Source organism: Triticum aestivum, chromosome 7D (assembly GCF_018294505.1).
Source record: "Triticum aestivum cultivar Chinese Spring chromosome 7D, IWGSC CS RefSeq v2.1, whole genome shotgun sequence".
Taxonomy (NCBI): Eukaryota; Viridiplantae; Streptophyta; class Magnoliopsida; order Poales; family Poaceae; genus Triticum; species Triticum aestivum.
Genome location: NC_057814.1, coordinates 282,381,027 through 282,400,414, shown reverse-complemented (window position 1 = coordinate 282,400,414; position 19,388 = coordinate 282,381,027).

Genomic DNA, 19,388 nt, shown 5'->3' with positions numbered 1-19,388 from the left:
TTGACGACGAAGTGCTTGCCGCCGCCGGGCTTGTGGTCGTCGACGAGCCGAGCATTGGTGGCGACGGCTCGTAGGAAGAGCGGCTCCTCCATGCCATGTGCGCCAGCTTCCGGAAGCTCCAGGCGCTCCACCGTGCCCGCCTAGACAAGGCTAAGTCCAGGACGGCGGTGGTGGAGAAGGCGGAGGCAGACATCTAGAAGCGCGTTGCCGAGACGCAGGACTGGTTCCGCGAGGCCCACAAGGAGCTCAAGGCTGCCTAGGGCGAGCTGGCCAAGCGCGACGTGGAGCTCACCATGAAGCTCGCCGACGTCGAGAAAGCCCAAGAGACGGCGAGGAACTTGGCCGCGGCTGCCGAAGCCGCCCAGACCCAGCACGAGGCCGCGCTGAACTCCCAGGAGGAGGACCTCGCCGCGCGTGAGGAGAAGCTCGCTCCGCGGCAAGGATGAAGAGGTGGAGAAGCTTGTCTTGCAGCGGACCAGTGAGCTGTAGCAAAGGCACAAAGAGGCACTCAATGCCTAGACCCAGGTCCACGCCGGCAAGGTGAAGGAGCTGGAGGCGGAGCGGGACGAGCTGAAGGAGCAGGCCCTGAAGCTGTCCCAGGAGAAGGACACGCTCAACAGCGCCCTGACGGAGGCGCAAGGCGCGGCCGTCAGCAGGGCCGGGGAGCTCTCCGAGGCCAACAACTCCATCAAAGACCTCAGGCTGAAGCTGGAGGGTCTTGAGAAGGTGCTGTCGGAGGCCAAAGCCCGAGAGGGGACCCTGGCCAAGGAGCTGGAGGCTGAGAAGCAGTTGCGGAAGAACGAGGGCCTCAACTTTGCGGATCACGTGGAGGGTGAAAACCGCTGGCTCGAGCGCCTCACCACCGTCGCCAACAAGGCCGCCGCGCAGCTGGCCACCACGGGGATGTCGGACGTGAGGTACGACCCGGAGCGGAGCGTGAGCGCCAACTGCAGCCTGACCCTGTTCTTTGAGAAGGTTGTCGGCGCTTTGGAGCGGCTTCATGCCAACCGGGCGGCCTCACTGGCCAACGAGTCCCGGAGGCTTTGCCAGGGTGCCATGACCAAGGTTCTCACCAAGGCGGCGCACTGGTACCCCGACCTCGACTTCGACGCCGCACTGGAGAGCTTGCCCGAGGGTACTGACCTCACGCCGCTCAGGGAGCGCATCAAGCCCGTCATCGGCCGAGTCGGCGAAATCCAGAGGGTGGAGGGCCAGCGCTGGGATTAGGCACCCCGTTTTTTATCGCCGCTGCAGGTTCACAACCAAGACAATCGCTATCTCTAGTTAAAACGGCGGCAACAATTTGATGTAATATAACTCTGCAGCACTTTTAGTATCATGCATGTTATTTTCCTGTTCGATTTTTCCTTGTATGTCCACCCTACGTAACTGGGTAGGCTTGCTGGCGCGTAAACCCAGGGCGGCGTCTTGGGGACGGATCCCCATTGGCCTGCCGGGTGTGCTTGCTGCCGGGCGAACCACCTTGCCGCCCTTAGCGCGGCCGCCCGAACTGTCGAGCTTGACTCAAGTCAGAGTCGGGAGCATTTCCAAGTGCGGAAGGCTACCCCTCCACTCTCGACGCGGCCGCTTTGAGCTCTTGAGCGGACTCGAAACAGAACAAGGGTGTTGCCAATTGCAGGAGGGCACCTTTGCGCGCAGGTTTCTCATACATAGGCGAGATCTCCGAGGACGATAACCTTATGTGTAAAAGGAAATAACTCAAGGTTCTGAATGACTTAGCTTCTCTGTTGCCGCACTGGCGTCCTTCGCATTCGCAGGCAGCACCCCTTTTCTCCTGGCCGTCTCCATTTTGGGAGCTACGGCAACGAAGAACTGCTAGGCTAGCTACTAGACGAGATTCTCACAATTGCGCCCCCTACCTGGCGCGCCAAAGATGTCGGGGAAACGACACCTATGGGATCACCAGAATCCCTACTACGGTTGCCGGGGCGCAGGGTTGCAAGAAGAGCAGGATCAGTAGCCAGCACGAGGATCGTTTACCCAGGTTCGGGCCGCGAGGATGCGTAAAACCCTAGTCCTGCTTTGATGGGTGTATTTCAGAGAGTTCTTGAGCTCTCGAACTACCTGTGGTGAGTGCATGGTTCGAAAGAGCCGAATCCTTCCTCAGTATGCCATGGGCCTCCTCTTATAGTCGAAAGGGGCTGCCACAGTGGCACACAGGAGGTGGAAAGGCGTACAGTGCCCTGAGCTTATCGCTTGTATTACAGGACAAGGCGCATTTAATGCGTAGCTTAGGTGTCCCCTTGCTTTATCAGGACGGGGTGGAGGCCCGTCCCGTCCGTCGCCGCTCCTTCTCACTTCGACACGCGCCCTGGCCAGTGAGGCATGCGGTGCCATGTAGGCAGGCATGCAGCTGGGGTGGCGCGGTGGTGGAGCCTTCATGAAGATCTGCATGCCGCCACGCAGGCGCTTGACGAGTTGGCCCGGGAGCTGCATGTTGCCACGCAGGTGCCTGCTCAGCTGGTTGAGCTGGCAGCTGCATGCGAACGATGGCGGAAATTTGGTTGGCGTGGGCCTAGCGGTGGCCCCGCTGGCATCCTTGGCGAGGGCCTTGCCGGGTGGCCCGGCAAGGGTCTTGCCGCGACGCGTTGTCATCCCTGGCAAGGACCTTGCCGGGGGTCTGGTAGCCTTCCTTCGCAAGGATCTTGCCGAGGACCGTCGTCTTCTAATCCTCATCTGATATTGAATATATCTTCACAAAGATCTGCATGCCACCACAGAGGTGCCTTCCCGAGCCCTGGCCCCACGTGGATGATGGCGCTGGGGACCGTGGGCTCAAGGGTGGCTCGCTCTGTTGGTGTGGGGCAAGCTACCCCGGCAAGGATCTTGCCGGGGCTGCTGAGGCTGCCCCGGCAAGGGTCTTGCCGGGGGAACGTGCTTCGTCCCTCTGCTCTTTGTGGTCTTGGCCTTGGCGTTGCTCTGATTGTCTTGGGCTTCGGTCTTACCTTGGCTCACCTCCCCTGTTCTGCTTGGTGTGGCCGCGGGTGCGGCTCCGACTGCCCGTGCACATGTAAAGGGGTACAAAAGTGTGCCCCTCTTTTTGTACACCGACACCTTCCAACAAAGCCGGCGACTTTAACCCTTCCTATGTGTTATGCCATGCTAGTGATGGACATGTCTATGCTAAATTTGTTGGTTCTCCTTATGAGTACATTGAATGGTCTATTTGGGTTCCTAAGACCCTTGTCACTAACATCAAAGGACCCATTACAAAATGGGTACCTAAAACCAAGCATCGATCTCTTGTAGGTGTTTGCTTCCGGTGGGGGATCATGGTTGCTCGATAGTGGAGCTACTAATCATATGACCGGAAGCAAGGACTTGGTGGTGGACGTGCACAAGATTCCATCTATGCCCACCAATGTCAAGTGGGGTGATGCCTCGTCTTCTAAGGTATTGGGTCTTGGCAAGGTTGTCATTTCTCATGATCTCACGATCAAGAAAGTCATGCTTGTTGAGTCCCTTGCATACAATTTACTTTCCGTTCGTCAACTTGCACTTATGGGCTTTGCTACTTTCTTTGATATTGATACCGTGGCCCTCTTGTGGAGCAAGACTCTTAAAGCAGCCTTTGTTGGGCATGTCAAGAACGGTCTCTATGTGATTAACTTCTCGGAGCGACCCACTAAGACCGCGACATGCCTAATGGCTAAAGTTGACGTGGGATGGCTTTGGCATCACCGTTTAGCCCATGTCAATATGAGATCTTTGCAAAGTCTTCTCAAGGGGGACCATGTCCGTGGACTAACAAATGCTAGTTTTGCCAAAGATCGTGCTTGCAGTGCTTGTATCGAAGGAAAGCTACATGAGAAGGCTCACCCTCCCACGACTATTATTTACTCGAAGAGGCCTTTGGAGCTCCTTCCCTTGGATCTCTTTGGGCCTCCATCCTTTGATAGTCTTGGGGGTAGAAAGTATTGCTTGGTGATTGTGGATGATTATTCAAGATATACTTGGGTATATTTCTTCAAGAGGAAGAGTGAGACCCAACAAACCGTCATTGATTTTGCAAATGAAGCTCAACGCCAACACAATGCAAAGATCTTGACGATAAGAAGTGACCACCGAGTTCAAGAACTACACCTTGGATGATTTCCTTAGTGATGAGGGGATCAAGCATCAATATTCCGCACCTTACACCCCTCAACAAAATGGTGTAGCGGAGAGGAAGAACCGGACGTTGATGGATGCGGCAAGGACCATGATGGCGGAGTTCAAGTCTCCATACAACTTTTGGGCCGAAGCCATCAACACCGCGTGTCATGCATCTAATCGGCTCTATCTCCGCAAAGGCTTGAACAAAACTCCATATGAGATTCTCACCGGCAACAAGCCCAACCTCAAGTACTTTCGGGTGTTCGGGTGTAAGTGTTTCATTCTCAAGAAAGGTGTTCATTTGTCTAAATTTGAGGCTAGAGCTCATGAGGGCATATTTGTTGGTTATGCTACAAACTCTCATGCTTACCGTGTCCTCAATAAGTCCACAGGACTTATTGAGGAGACGTGTAATGTGGAGTTTGATGAGAATAACGGCTCCCAAGTGGAGCAAACTGGTACTTGTGATGTAGGTGATAAACTTCCTCCCCAAGCCATAAGAAGAATGGGTGTTGGTCATATCCTACCCATTGAGGAACCCCTTGTGGCCGAAGGAGAAGGACAATGTTCCACTCAAGTGGAACCATCACCAACCCAAGACCCACACGCTTCCGAAGAACAAAGTGAAGGCCCTCAACCTCATGAACAAGACCAAGGGCAAGATCAACCTCAAGATGGTGTTGAACCACCAAGTGATGCCCAAGGTCAAGTTCTCTCCTCCGAGCAAGTTCAAGATCAAGAGAAAGCTCAAGATCAAGAACAAGCTCATGATGACGCTCAAGATGATCAAGTAACCGCTCCTCAACTCACTTGTGAGGAGGAATTGGAGCGTCGTGCCGCCAAGATTGCATCCAAGCTCTCTACCATGGGCAATCTCATGACAAATGTGCTTGGGAGCATTCGAAAGGGGGTAAGCACTCGTAGACAATTGGCAAACTATTGTGAACATCACACGTTTGTCTCTTGTGTTTAACCCCAAAAGGTCTATGAGGTGCTCGAAGATCCGGATTGGCTTAATGCCATGCATGAAGAACTCAACAACTTCGAGCACAAAAAGGTGTGGAGATTGGTTCCAAGGCCTTCGGGCAACCATAATGTCATTGGAACCAAGTGGATATTCAAGAACAAGCAAGATGCTCATGGTATTATCATTCGCAACAAGGTTCGATTGGTAGCACAAGGCTACTCCCAAGTCGAGGGTATTGACTACGGTGAAACCTTTACTCCCGTTGCTCGCCTTGAATCCATTCGCATGTTGATTGCTTATGCTTCTCATCATAAATTTAAGTTGCAACAAATGGATGTGAAGAGTGCTTTTCTTAACGGTCCTATTAATGAGTTGGTGTATGTCAAACAACCCCCCGGGTTCGAGGATCCCTATTTCCCCGATCATGTGTATCAACTCAACAAGGCACTCTATGGCCTTAAACAAGCCCCACGTGCATGGTATGACCACCTTACCGAGTTGCTACAAGATCGTGGGTTTGAAATTGGGAAAATCGACCCCACTTTTTTTTACTAAGAAGGTCAAAGGGGAGTTGTTTGTGTGCCAACTATATGTTGATGATATTATCTTTGGCTCCCCTAACAAAGCTTTCAATGAGGAATTTGCCGCTCTCATGACCTCAAAGTTCAAGATGTCCTTGATGGGAGAGTTGAAGTTCTTTCTCGGGTTCGAAGTCGAGCAAAGAAGAGAAGGAACCTTCATCGACCAAGCCAAATACACTCAAGACATGCTCAAGAGATTCAAGCTAATTGATGTCAAGCCGGCTTCCACTCCAATGCCCGTCAAATGCCTACTTGACATTCATCCCAATGGTAAAGCGGTGGATCAAAAGGTATATCGTTCCATGATTGGCTCCTTCCTTTACCTTTGTGCATCTAGACCGGATATCATGTTGAGTGTGGGAATTTGTGCATGGTTTCAAGCCGCACCTAAGGAAAGCCACTTTGTGGCTGTCAAGCGAATCTTTCGATATTTGTTCATACCCCAAACATTGGCTTATGGTACCCAAGAGGAGCAAACTTTGATCTTGTAGGCTATTCGGATTCTGATTGGGCGGGAGACAAAGTGGATAGGAACTCCACGTCCGGAGGGTGCCAATTTCTTGGGTCCTCTTTGGTGAGTTGGTCTTCTAAGAAGCATAGTTGTGTGTCTCTCTCGTCCACCGAAGCGGAGTATGTGGCCGCCGGCAGTTGTTGTGCACAACTTCTTTGGATGAGGCAAACTTTAAAGGATTACGGTGTCATTTGTGACAAAGTGCCTCTTTGGTGTGACAATGAAAGTGCCATCAAGATTTCTCTCAACCCGGTGGAACACTTCAAGATGAAGCATATTGAGATTCGGTATCATTTCATCCGGGATCACATTAGGCGAGGGGAGATCGAGCTCAACTATGTCAACACCCATGATAACCTTGCAGATATCTTCACGAAGCCCTTGGATGAAGCAAGATTTCGCGAGTTAAGGCATGAGCTAAATATCATTGATTCGAGCAATGTGGCTTGAACCTTTGCACACCCCACCATACTCATCATGATGTCTTGTTCTAGGTGTAGGCATGGACATAGGGGGAGTATTGTTCTCTCAATGAACTCTTCCTCCCCACATTATGCATAAATTAATCATTTCTTTCACATTAGCCATTGTTGATGGTACTTGTGATTCAAAGACGAGTTTTGGTCATGGGCCCAAGGATAATTCTTCGTGGCGCCATACCATTTAACTCAAACATAGGTGGCTCCGGCCACCGCCCTTGTGCTTAGCTGTTTTTCCTTGTTGTGTGTTTCCTTTTTGCCTTGCTCTTTTAGTTCTCCTAGATGCTTATGTTCTCTAAAGAGTGGATTTTATTAGTTGCTTCTTGCACTCTTGAGAGTCTTCATCATCATAATACAGTGACTTGCTTCCATCCTAAGCCTTCTGATCCCAAGCCGTCTTTTCCAAATGTACACAAGTTTGATATCTTTCGTGGATGGGCTGATTCAACTTGGCGGTACAACCGGTGGTCAAAGCGGTTCTACCATTCTTCCACTATGTTGTGTAGACCCAGCGTACTTCCGGTCCTGCACGAGCAGTTCTACCGCTCCTGCCTGTACTAGTACCTCTGGCCGGTACTACCGGTATTTGGAAGCGGTACTACCGCTGCCTCTGGAGCGGAAGTAACGCTCTCAAACACCGGATAGTTACAGGACCGGTACTACCGCTCCTCGGAGCGGTACTACCAGCTGACATCTGGGGCTTACATAAGGGGCGCGGGCTGAAGGGGTTTTCTTTTTCCCCTTCGCGCTCGTCCCTCCTCTAATCCCTAGCCGCCGGTTGCTCCGCCCATCGCCCTGGAGCGCCCTCAGGCCCACCGGATCGGTCGGCCCTCATCGGATCCGCTCCGTTGAGGTCACCTCTTCTTCGATCTACTCCCATGGATACCGGTAATGCCCTGTTTCTTCTCGTTCTTAGGGTTCCTCTTGTTGAATCCTCTCTCTAGGGCATTGCTTGTACTCCCACATTTTTGGCCAAATGTTTGGTGGGAGTGATCCGTATAAACTCCTTCTGTTTCCTATGCGTAAGTAGAAGTAGGAATATTGCATCTAGATTCGAGATAGGGCGGTTCCCGTTCTTCCACTTGGCAGATCCGCTCTCAGCGGTACTACCGCTCGAGCGGTTCTACCGGTGGAACAACCGGAAAAACCGGCTTCTCTGAACCTATATGCACTGTTCTCCTTATACTCACATACATGAGATGTATTCCTCTGCTCTTGTGTACATTCTTCTCATATTTGCGTTTGCAGGTGGCTCTAGCTCTCGTACTGCTCGGAAGCCTCAGAACACAAAGAAGAGGGCCTGTAGGGGCAAACCTTCGGATGACAATGAGGATTCTCACGAGGTGGTGATTCCTACCAAGGCCACTCGTCGGGAGAAGTCTACTGCTGCCAAGAAACGTGTTGCATTGCCAATGCACAAATGGAAGATGCCGGAGTGGCAAAAGTTTTGTTTCCAGGATCCCTACACTGCAGCACCGAATCCTCATTGGAGCAACCCTCAGTTCCGAAATGAGTTACAGATGAGGATTGTGTCAGAGATTTTCGAGCGTCACAAGAACAAGTCACCCGGATGTGGTCCATTGTTATCGATCATTGGAGGAACAACCTTGACTACTTTCGAGAAGCTCTGGCAATCTGTGAGGAGTTTGACTTGGTCAAGCTCATGACCGTGAACTGTGACTTCGATGTGCAGCTCATCCATCAGTTCTATGCTACAGTCCACTTCGGCTCTGATGATGAGCGACACCTCTCCTTTATGTGTCGTGCTGAGTTCTTTCATGTCCCATGGGGAGCTTTCTGCAATGCTCTTGGCTATGAGGATACCGGGCTGGAGGGTCAAGGTGGCCTCCGTCCTCACGACCGGGCTCACCCCATGGATAAGGTGAAGCTTGCCCCTCTGTACATCCCTGGTCATGGTATTGTGGGTAAGTCCAATGATCTTCTGCCCATCTATGACATTATGCATCTTGTGTTCCGCTGTGTGCTGCTTCCCAAGGTTGGGAACCAAGATGATATCTATGGTTATCTGGTGGATTTTCTTGTGTCCATGAAGACCAAGAGGGGATCCGGGCCACGTTTGATGTCTCCAAGTGGATGTGGGAGGAGATGTACAATATGGTGTGGTACCGCAAGGTACCGATCTATGCTCCTTTTGAGATGCAGTTTCTGAACACTGTTTGGGCAGTCCATAGGCCAGGAGAGCCTCTCACTACTCCTGCCAACCTCACGGAGCATGAGGTTAAGGTGCTGAGGAAGAAGAAGCATAAGACTCCTCATTTTTCATCGGGCAATCAGGAGGATGTGTTTGCTACCTCGGATGACGAGGACTTTGAGCTGGAGCCTGGGGCCCAGCCCACGTGGGTTTAGAAGCTAACTTCCAAGATCAAGAAGACCTTTTGCTTGCAGACTCATATTCAGAAGAAGCTCTACAAGGCCCATGTTGCTGAGAAGATGGCGCGTCGCAGGCAGATTCAGTTGATGAGGCACCTCAACGTGCCAGATGTGAAGAGTGGCTCCAAGAAGACCATCACTCCTGAGGATACATGGTGCTTGGAGAACAGTTAGTGGTCTGATGAAGCGCCTGCTACCTCTTCTATCCGTTGTCCTGAGGCGGCTACTGCAAGGTCTGAGGAGTCCGAGGAGTCTGAGGAGCCTGATGATGATGTTGATGGTGATGCTTCCGACAGCTCTGCGGCTGCTGGCGAGGAGGTCTACTGAGCCCCGGGGCGCTAGCTTCGCTCTTTTCCTTTTTGGTGTCTTGATGCCAAAGAGGGAGAGAGCTCCATTAGGTCACGGGAGTTGCATGGGGGGTTTATTTGTAGTTGGTCTTGTGAGTTTATTTGAAGTTGCTCTTTCTAGTGTCTTGTGGACTTATCCTGTGTTGTGATCTCGTGCATGGTGTAAGACATGCGTCCCTTATCTATTTATCTATGCACTCTTCTATCAGTAGAGTTTGTGTGTTGTTGGTGCCCTTATCCTTGTCTCTACTTCTTTATGTCTTTTTGTGTTTGTTTTGCTGTCTTCGGTTGGTCTATAAAATCCAGGGGGAGCATTGATCCTAGTGTGCGCACTTTGCATTCCAAAATCAAACTCTAAATAGTGCTCACACTCAGGGGAGCCCCTTCCTTATTTTCTAGAACTCCCGGGCTTCTCGTGTGGTTGTCATCATCCACCAAAAAGGGGGAGATTGTAAGGGCATCTTCTGCCTTAGAGTTTTGGCGATGATGACAACACACGTGTGGACTAATCGTGCGCCATAGTTTTCTCAGGTACACATTGTGTGGCGCAAGACTGTTAGGCTTTCCCTCTATGCGGAAAAGATCGAAGACGGAGTTTCCGACGTTTTTATTCCTTTGGTTGTAGGATATCCGTACTTTTAAGAGGGAATCCACATCGGAAGGTTTTGGGTGAATCACTTCGCGTACACATTCTCTGCACCCACCATATACCCTCCGTTCGAGGAGAGAGAGGTTCCCCAAAGTCCTCTATCCTGTGCAGTTCTGCCCATGGCAGTAGTACCGCTCCCGTGAGCGGTTGTACCGCTGGCCGGTAGTTCCGGTCTCATCACCGCTCCAAGTACCGCTCAGGGGTGACTCCCTTCTGTACTGGGTACGGTGGTAGACCAGTGGTGGAACGATAGTTCCGGTTTGTCTTGATAAACTGGTACTATCGGTGTTCAGGGCGGTAGTACCGCCTCGGACTCCACCACCCAGGGACTACTGGCCCAGCGGCAGATCCGGCCCAATCTCCGCTCCAACTACCGGCCTGAGGGGTATACCTTCTGTATGTGGTGCGGTAGTCGAGCGGTAGTTCCGGTTTATTCCGATAGACCGGTACTACTGGGTGCACCACCGAAAGTACCGCCCTGGTGCCCTGGCAGGGGTTTCTCGCATTCACCAGTTGTACCGGTGTCTATTGCGGAAGTACCGCTCCTATGCATTTCTGCACATAACGGTTGGATCTGAGGGCACCCTATTTAAGGAGGTGCTTCTCCTACCTCCCACCTACCCCTTACCTCTCTCTCTCCTCCATTACTGCCATGAAAGCACTCTTGCCCGATCTCTCTCTCTAGCCACTCAAACTCGTTAATTTGCTAGGGATTGAAGGAGGAGACCTAGATCTACACTTCCACCAAATGATATTTGATTCCCCCATACTTTCTTGTGTGGATTTTGTTACTCTTGGGTGCTTGGGCGCCCTAGACGGAAGAGGTCACTTCGGAGCCACATTCCATTATGGTGAAGCTCCGGGGTTTCGTTGGGAGCCTCCAATTAAGTTGTGGAGAGAGCCCCAACCTTGTTTGTAAAGGTCCGGTTGCCGCCTTCAAGGGCACCAATAGTGGAATCACGGCATCTCGCATTGTGTGAAGGCGTGAGGAGAATATGGTGGCCCTAGTGGCTTCTTGGGGAGCATTGTGCCTCCACACCGCTCCAATGGAGATGTACTTCCCCTCAAAGGGAAGGAACTTCGGTAACACATCCTCGTCTTCACCGGCTCCACTCTTGGTTATCTCGTACCTTTACTTGTGCAAGCTTATTTAGTGTAGTATCCCTTGCTTGCTTGTGTGCTCGTGGTTGTTGCATCATATAGGTTCCTCACCTATTTGCATATCTAGACAACCTACTTTGATGCAAAGTTTAATTTGGTAAAGAAAAGTTAAAAATTGTTAGTTGCCTATTCACCCCACTCTAGTCAACTATATCGATCCTTTCACTTGTAATAGCTTTGAGATATGATGATGTGATATGTGAGTCATGTTGGTGAGTAATTATGCTTTAGTAAGAATATTTGTGTTAAGGTTTGTGATTCCCTATGCAAGCATGAAAGTCAATAGTTATGCAATGAAATTATATCCTACTTGTGGTGCATTATTCGGTGTTAATTATGCTTAATGCTCGCTTATGAGATTATTCGTTTCTTGGTTGGTCGCTTCTCAATCTTTTGCTAGCCTTCATTTTGCACAAAGTATGATCTCTACTTGTGGATCGAAAATCCTTTAAACCAGTTTTGCCTTATGAGTCCACTATAACTACCTATACGTGGTATTCTTTTGCCGTTCTAAGCAAATTTGTATGTGCCATCTCTAATTTTCAAAATAAACTTCTCTTTTGTGTGTTCGTACCGCTCGCGAGGCGGTGAGGGGTGGCTAATATTTTCCATTCTAGATGTGTTATTCTCACGATGAGTGTTTATTCACTTGTCATTGCACAGAGTAAGGCAAAGGTATTAGGGATGCCTAGTCCCGAAATGAAAAATGAATTTACTTTATGTTGTCAAATAATAAATTCCTTGGAAAGTGTTGGTATGGAGGGCACCTGTCGATACGGTTAGCCATGGAAAGTGAAAGTATGGTGGAAAAAGGAATAAACTTTATTTTCTATTTGGGAACCGCCTATGATATATCTAGCATGGAAAGTGTTGAGAATTCTAAGTCATTTTCGTTGGTGGGAAAAGCATACCTCCCAAAATGTTTTTATCTCTATGTTTTTCGCTTTGAGCTCTGGCACCTCTACAAATCCCTACTTCCCTCCGCGAAGGGACTTTCTTTTACTTTATGAAATTTTTAATTTTAATTTAAGTCTCCATCTTCTCTTATAAAGCATCAACTAGGGGGCACTATGATCGTACTTGAGCATTGGGTGTAGCTAATATGCGAGTGTGTTTCACGAATGGATCAATGATTGAGCATAATGGGCTAGGGATAACTTATTTTAGCGTTGATATTTTGAAAGACATGGTTGCTTGTTGATATGCTTGAGTATTTAAGTCTCATGTCAAAACTAGACTATTGCTTTGAACCATATACAAGTCCAAATGTCCATGCTATAAAGAAAATAATATGATATGACATGTTAGCCAGCATTCCACATCAAAAATTCTGTTTTTATCATTTACCTACTCGAGGACGAGCAGGAATTAAGCTTGGGGATGCTGATAAGTCTGCAACGTATCTATAATTTTTGATTGTTCCATGCTGTTATATTATCATTCTTGGATGTTTTACAATCATTTTATAGTCATTTTATATCATTTTTGGTACTAACCTATTGACATAGTGCCAAGTGCTAGTTGCTGTTTTTTGCATGTTTTTTACATCACAGGAAATCAATACCAAACGGAGTCAGATGCAGCAAAACTTTTTGTGGATTTTTTTTGACCAGAAGACATCTAGTGGGATGGAGAAGCACCTGGGGGGTGCTCTGAGGGGAGCACAACCCACCAGGGCGCGCCTGGAGGCCCACGCGCGCCCAGCTGGGTTGTGCCCACCTCAGGTGCCTCCTGAACCGCCTCTTTGCTCTATAAATACCCCAATATTCCAGAAACCCTAGGGGAGTCGACGAAAACCAATTTCAGCCGCTGCAAGTTCTAGAAACCACAGATCCAATCTAGACACCATCACGGAGGGCTGCATCATGTCCATTGGTGCCTCTCCGATGATGCGTGAGTAGTTTTTTGTAGACCTACGGGTCCGTAGTTAGCAGCTAGATGGCTTCCTCTCTCTCTTTTGATTCTCAATACAATGGTCTCTTGGAGATCCATATGATGTAACTCTTTTTTGCGGTGTGTTTGTTGGGATCCGATGAACTTTGAGTTTCTGATCAGATCTATCTTTTTATCATGAAAGTTATTTGAGTCTTCTTTGATCTCTTATATGCATGATTGCTTATAGCCTCATATTTCTTCTCCGATATTTGGGTTTTGTTTGGCCAACACGATCTATTTATCTTGCAACGGGAAGAGGTGCTTTGTAATGGGTTCGATCTTACGGTGCTTGATCCCAGTGACAGAGAGGGAAACGACACGTATGTATCATTGCTATTAAGGATAACAAGATGGGGTCTATTTCTACATAAATAGATCTTGTCTACATCATGTCATCGTTCTTATTGCATTACTCAATTTCTTCATGAACTTAATACACTAGATGCATGCTGGATAGCGGTCGATGTGTGGAGTAATAGTAGTAGATGCATGCAGGAGTTGGTCTACTAATCTTGGACGTGATGCCTATATAATGATCATTGCCTGGATATCGTAATGATTATTTGAAGTTCTATCAATTGCCCAACAGTAATTTGTTCACCCACCGTTTGCTATTTTTCTCGAGAGAAGCCACTAGTGAAACCTACGGCCCCCGGGTCTCTTCTTTATTATATTTGCCTTTGCGATCTATTTTCCTTTGCTTTTATTTTCAGATCTATTAAACCAAAAATACAAAAATACCTTGCAGCAATTTATTTTATTTGGCGTTCGATCTATCAATCTATTACAACTTTCTCACATCCGTTTGCCAATTTCTGGCGCCGTTACCCGGAAGGGATTGGCAACCCCTTTTACACGTCGGGTTGCAAGTATTTGTTATTTGTGTGCAGGTGCTGTTTACGTAGTGTTGCTTGGTTCTCCCACTGGTTCGATAACCTTGGTCTCATCACTGAGGGAAATACCTACCGTCGCTGTGCTGCATCATCCCTTCCTCTTTGAGGAAATACCAACATAGTTCTAGCAGGCATCAGTAATCATCCTATATACTTCAATATAACCGAGCAGGACATAGGGTTTTACCTCTTCAAGAGGGCCCGGACTTGGGTAAACATTGTTTCCTTCATGCCTTGTTCCCCACTGATGCAAGATCCACAACTCGAGACTCCATAACCGAGATCCGCCAGTTTTGACACCGACATTGGTACTTCCATTGAGAGTTCTGCTGTGAGATCACCGAAGGATCGATGGCTCACCTAATCATCGGAGATGGCATCAACACCGGGGATATCTTTTTTCCCCGGCCAGATTTTTGCATTCGGCAGCATCATTCTACACGTTAACTCGGTCGGTCATCTCGACCAAGTTGACAGCTTCGCCCCTGAGCACCAGATCAGGCTCAGTAACCTAGAATACATCGCTGACACTCGGGCGATCTGATCTTCACCAGCTTCTCAGCCTTGCCTGAGGTGCACAAAAACCCTGAAGCTTCGACTTTCGGATCTCCCTCCGACCCAATCCCTAGGTCGGCTCTTACCTCGGATCCGGCTTCAATCCTGGATGTGATATCTGCATCCAAAGATCGGGAGTCAACCCCGGCTAGACTCGCTCCTCTTACCTCGCATCCGGCTTCAAGCCTCGACTCGACTTCGGCGTCTGAACACCAGGAGTCAACCCTGGCCAGACTCGCCCCTCCTACCATCATACCGGAGGTCGACTCCGAAGAAATCCTAGATACCAATCCGACTAATCTTGCCCTGATAAACGAGACGCTAGACCGGATCCACTTGATGATCATCACGGACGGCCCATCCTCGACCTATGCTCGGCTCGGTCTTGAGGCGGGCCACAGGGAGTTTTACGCCCCAACCACCACCCACTTAGTAGCCACTGTCGAAGACTTAACCGACATGTTGGACTACGCCTCTAAGGAAGCCGAAGACATGGATGAAGATGTCAAAGCTATGGCCCATGCTGCTACCGCCCCTCCCATCACCAGAGGATGGATGGGCACCTCCACCTATGATGTCTATTTGGTGGATACCTCCAAAGATAAGGGCGCCGACACCAATGGGAAGAACGACGATGACACCCCCAGAAAAGATGGCAATAAGTCCAGCGAAGAGCAACCCAAACACCGGAGATAGCGCGGATGATCCAAGGGGCGTAGGGGCAGGGAAAGCAAGACGGGCACCGGAGAAAACGACACTCAGGATAGTATGGAAGACCTCGGTGACCCAACTGCCCCTGAGCAACAACTCAATGACTCGGAGGTGCACGAGGATCAGTATAACACTGAGGACTTCAATGACTCCAAGGACAGTAATTACACCTCCTCTCCGAAGAGGAGGTCAGCCTTGGAGCCGAAGATTTCATTGTCCCCGAGGAACCGCTGGACCAAGAGCGGTTTAAACAGAAACTTATCGCCACCGCACAAAGCTTCAAGAAGAAGCAACAACAACTCAAAGCTGAATAAGACACCCTCAACGATAGATGGACAAAAGTTCTAGCAGTCGAAGAAGCGTGCGGCTATGAGTGGCAAACCAAAGCTACCCCAAGCGCAAACTGCTGCCGCAATTCGACGAGGAGGCTCTTGAGCCTGCACCCCCAAGATATACTCACGCAGATCAACCTGATAGCCCCCCTCGAGGATGGGATAGGCCAGCTTGAGAGGCCGAATACCCACCCGCTCCCCCTCGCCGAAAGGCAAGGAGCCAGTGCAGCCAGAGTACTAATATGATCTACAAGACGACCTCGCCACTAGAGCAGGTTAGATAAGATCCATCTACAGATCTAGAGGGTACACTCCCACTGGACGGGATGGATACCAAGCTTGGTGCGACCAAAATGATAGAGCTCGGGAGCAGCACTGGGCCCAGATGATAGCCAATCTCCGGCGGGACGTAGCCCGGGTTAAAGGCGCCGCTCACCCAATGTGCTTCACGGATGAGGTGATGCGGCATCAGTTCCTTGAAGGGTTTAAACCCGTGAATATCGAAGAATACGACGGGACAATTGACCCGACCATGTGCATCGAAGATTTCCATCTCCACATCCATATGGCCTGAGGAGATGATCTCCACGCTATAAAATATCTACCACTAAAACTCAAAGGACCAGCCAGGCATTGGCTGAATAGCCTCCTTGAAAACTCCATAGGGATCTGGGAAGAACTCAAGGATGCCTTCCGAGCCAACTTCCAAGGCACTTATGTTTGGCCTCCAGATGCCGACGATCTGAGCCATGTGGTCCAATGCTACTTCTTGAGCTTGCGTTGGTTTTTCACTTGAAGAGGAATGGGTGATGCGGCAAAGCAGAGATAATAATTTCCCTCAGTTAAGAACCAAGGTATCAATCCAGTAGGAGAAACACGCAATTCCCCAATATATGCACCAACACAAACAATCAAACACTTGCACCCAACGCGATAAAGGGGTTGTCAATCCCTTCACGGTCACTTGCAAAGGTGAGATCTGATAGAGATAGATATAAAAGATTACTAAAACGTAAAACTAAATAAAATTAAATAAATTGCAGCTAGGTATTTTTGGTATTTTTGATATATAGATATGAAAATATATGAAGGGAAATAGTCCCGGGGGCCATATGTTTCACTAGAGGCTTCTCTCTTGAAGGCAAATAATACGGTGGGTGAACAAATTTCTGTCGAGCAATTGATAGAAAAGCGCAAAGTTATAACGATATCCAAGGCAATGATTATGAATATAGGCATCACGTCTGTGTCAAGTAGACCTACTCCTGCCTGCATCTACTACTATTACTCCACACATCGACCGCTATCCAGCATGCATCTAGAGTATTAAGTTCATAAGAATGGAGTAACGCCTTAAGCAAGATGACATGATGTAGAGGGATAAACTCAAGCAATGTGATGAAAACCCCATCTTTTTACCCTTGATGGCAACAATACAAATACGTGCCTCACTACCCCTACTTTGTCACTAGGTGAGGACACCGAAAGATTGAACCCAAAACTGAGCACCTCTCCCATTGCAAGAAAAACCAATCTAGTTGGCCAAACCAAACCGATAATTCGGAGAGAAATACAAAGATATCAAATCATGCATATAAGAATTCAGAGAAGATTCAAATAATATTCATAGATAAGCTGATCATAAATCCACAATTTATCGATCTCGACAAACACACCGCAAAAGAAGATTACATCGGATAGATCTCCAAGAACATCGAGGAGAACATGGTATTGAGAATCAAAGAGAGAGAAGAAGCCATCTAGCTACTAGCTGTGGACCCGTAGGTCTTTGGTAAACTACTCACACTTCATCGGAGGGGCAATAGGGTTGATGTAGGTGCCCTCCATGATCGAATCCCCCTCCGGCAGGATGCCAGAAAAGACCCCAGGATGGGATATCACGGGCACAGAAGGTTACGATAGCGGAAACGTATTTTGGTGGACGCTTCTGGCCATTTGGGAATATTTGGGAATTTATAGGCCAAGAATTAGGGTTAGAGGAGCTTCAAGGGGCCCACAAGCCAGGGGCGCCCCCCTTAGAGCGTGCCCTGGAGGCTTGTGGCCTCCTTGGGACTCCTCTAACTTCATCTCCAAGTCCTACGTGTGTCTTCTGGTCCAAGAAAAATCATCATGAAAGTTTTATTCCATTTTGGACTCCGTTTGATATTCCTTTTCCGTAAAACTCAAAACAAGGAAAAATTAAAAACTGGCACTGGGCTCTAGGTTAATAAGTTATTCCCAAAATTAATATAAAATAGCATATTAATGCATATAAAACATCCAAAACAGATAATATAATAGCATGGAACAATAAAAAATTATAGATACGTTGGAGGCGTATCATCCAACAGCCCGGTGAATCAGCCCAGCAATTTTGGAATCTATTCTTGACCAAGAAGAACCAAATCATCGACTGCCCGGATGCCATGGCGATAGCCGCATTCAAACATAGCATCTAAGACGAATGGCTAGCTCGTCAGCTCGGCCAGGACAAGCCAAGGACGCTGTCGGCTCTTACCTTACTCATGACCCGCTTTTGCGCGGGTGAATATAGCTGGCTCGCTCGTAAAAGCAACAACCCCGAAGACCCCGGTCCTCGGGAGTCAGGGACGGAAACGGGAAATCACGGTGCAACAAAAATAAGTGTCGTCACAATGGCGGTGAAGCCGAGGATACGACAGTGAATTCCGGATTCAGTAACTCCAAATCCGGCCAGCGAAAGAAACCCTCTAAAGGGAATAGGGACGGCCCGACCGCACTCGACAAAATCCTGGATAGGCCTTGCCAGATCAATGGCACCTCGGACAAACCTTCTAACCACACCAACCATAACTATTGGGTGATCAAACATGCCACCAAGCTCACAGCCGAGGAGCAAGGCAAGGGCCCCCGCAACAAGGACGACGATGAGCCTCATGAGCCGAACAATGGAGGCCAGAAGCAGTTCCCTCCTGAGGTAAAAATGGTATACATGATCTATGCCACACATATACCTAAGAAGGAGAGGAAGCGTGCACTCTGGGACGTCTACGCCGTAGAGCCTGTAGCCCCGAAATTTAACCCATGGTCGGCGTGCCCGATCACCTTCGATCGTAGGGACCATCCGACCAGTATCCGTCATGGAGGATCGACGGCCAAGCTTCTTGACCCCATAATTGATAGGTATCACCTCACCAGAGTCCTCATGGATGGAGGTAGCAACCTCAATCTGATTTATTCAAACACAGTGAGGAAGATAGGTATCAATGCATCAAGGATCAAACATAGTAATACCACCTTTAAAGGAGTAATCCCAGGCGTCGAAGCTTGCTGCTCGGGCACTCTGACCCTGGAAGTGGTGTTCGGCTCGCCAAAAAAGTTTCGCAGCGAAGACTTGATCTTCAACATTGTCCCTTTCCGCAGCAGATATCACGCCCTCCTAGGCCAGACGATGTTTGCTCATTTCAACGACGTCCCCCATTACGCATACCTAAAGCTCAAGATGCCCAGACCCAAAGGTGTCATCGCAGTCAATGGTAACATGGAGCGCTCACTCCAGACTGAGGAGCATACAGCGGCTCTAGCAGCCGAAGTCCAAACCGGCACCGAGGAGCCGAAGTACCAGCCCACTATCAAGTCACGGGAGGCAAGCAAACGGGCCCAAGCCATGTCTCAGTTCGAGGAGTCCCCCTATGCTCGACGTAAATAGGGATATGCACCCCACATCATGCTCACCCAAGTCACATAGTATGTGCCTCGTATGCACAACTTCGCGCTTAAA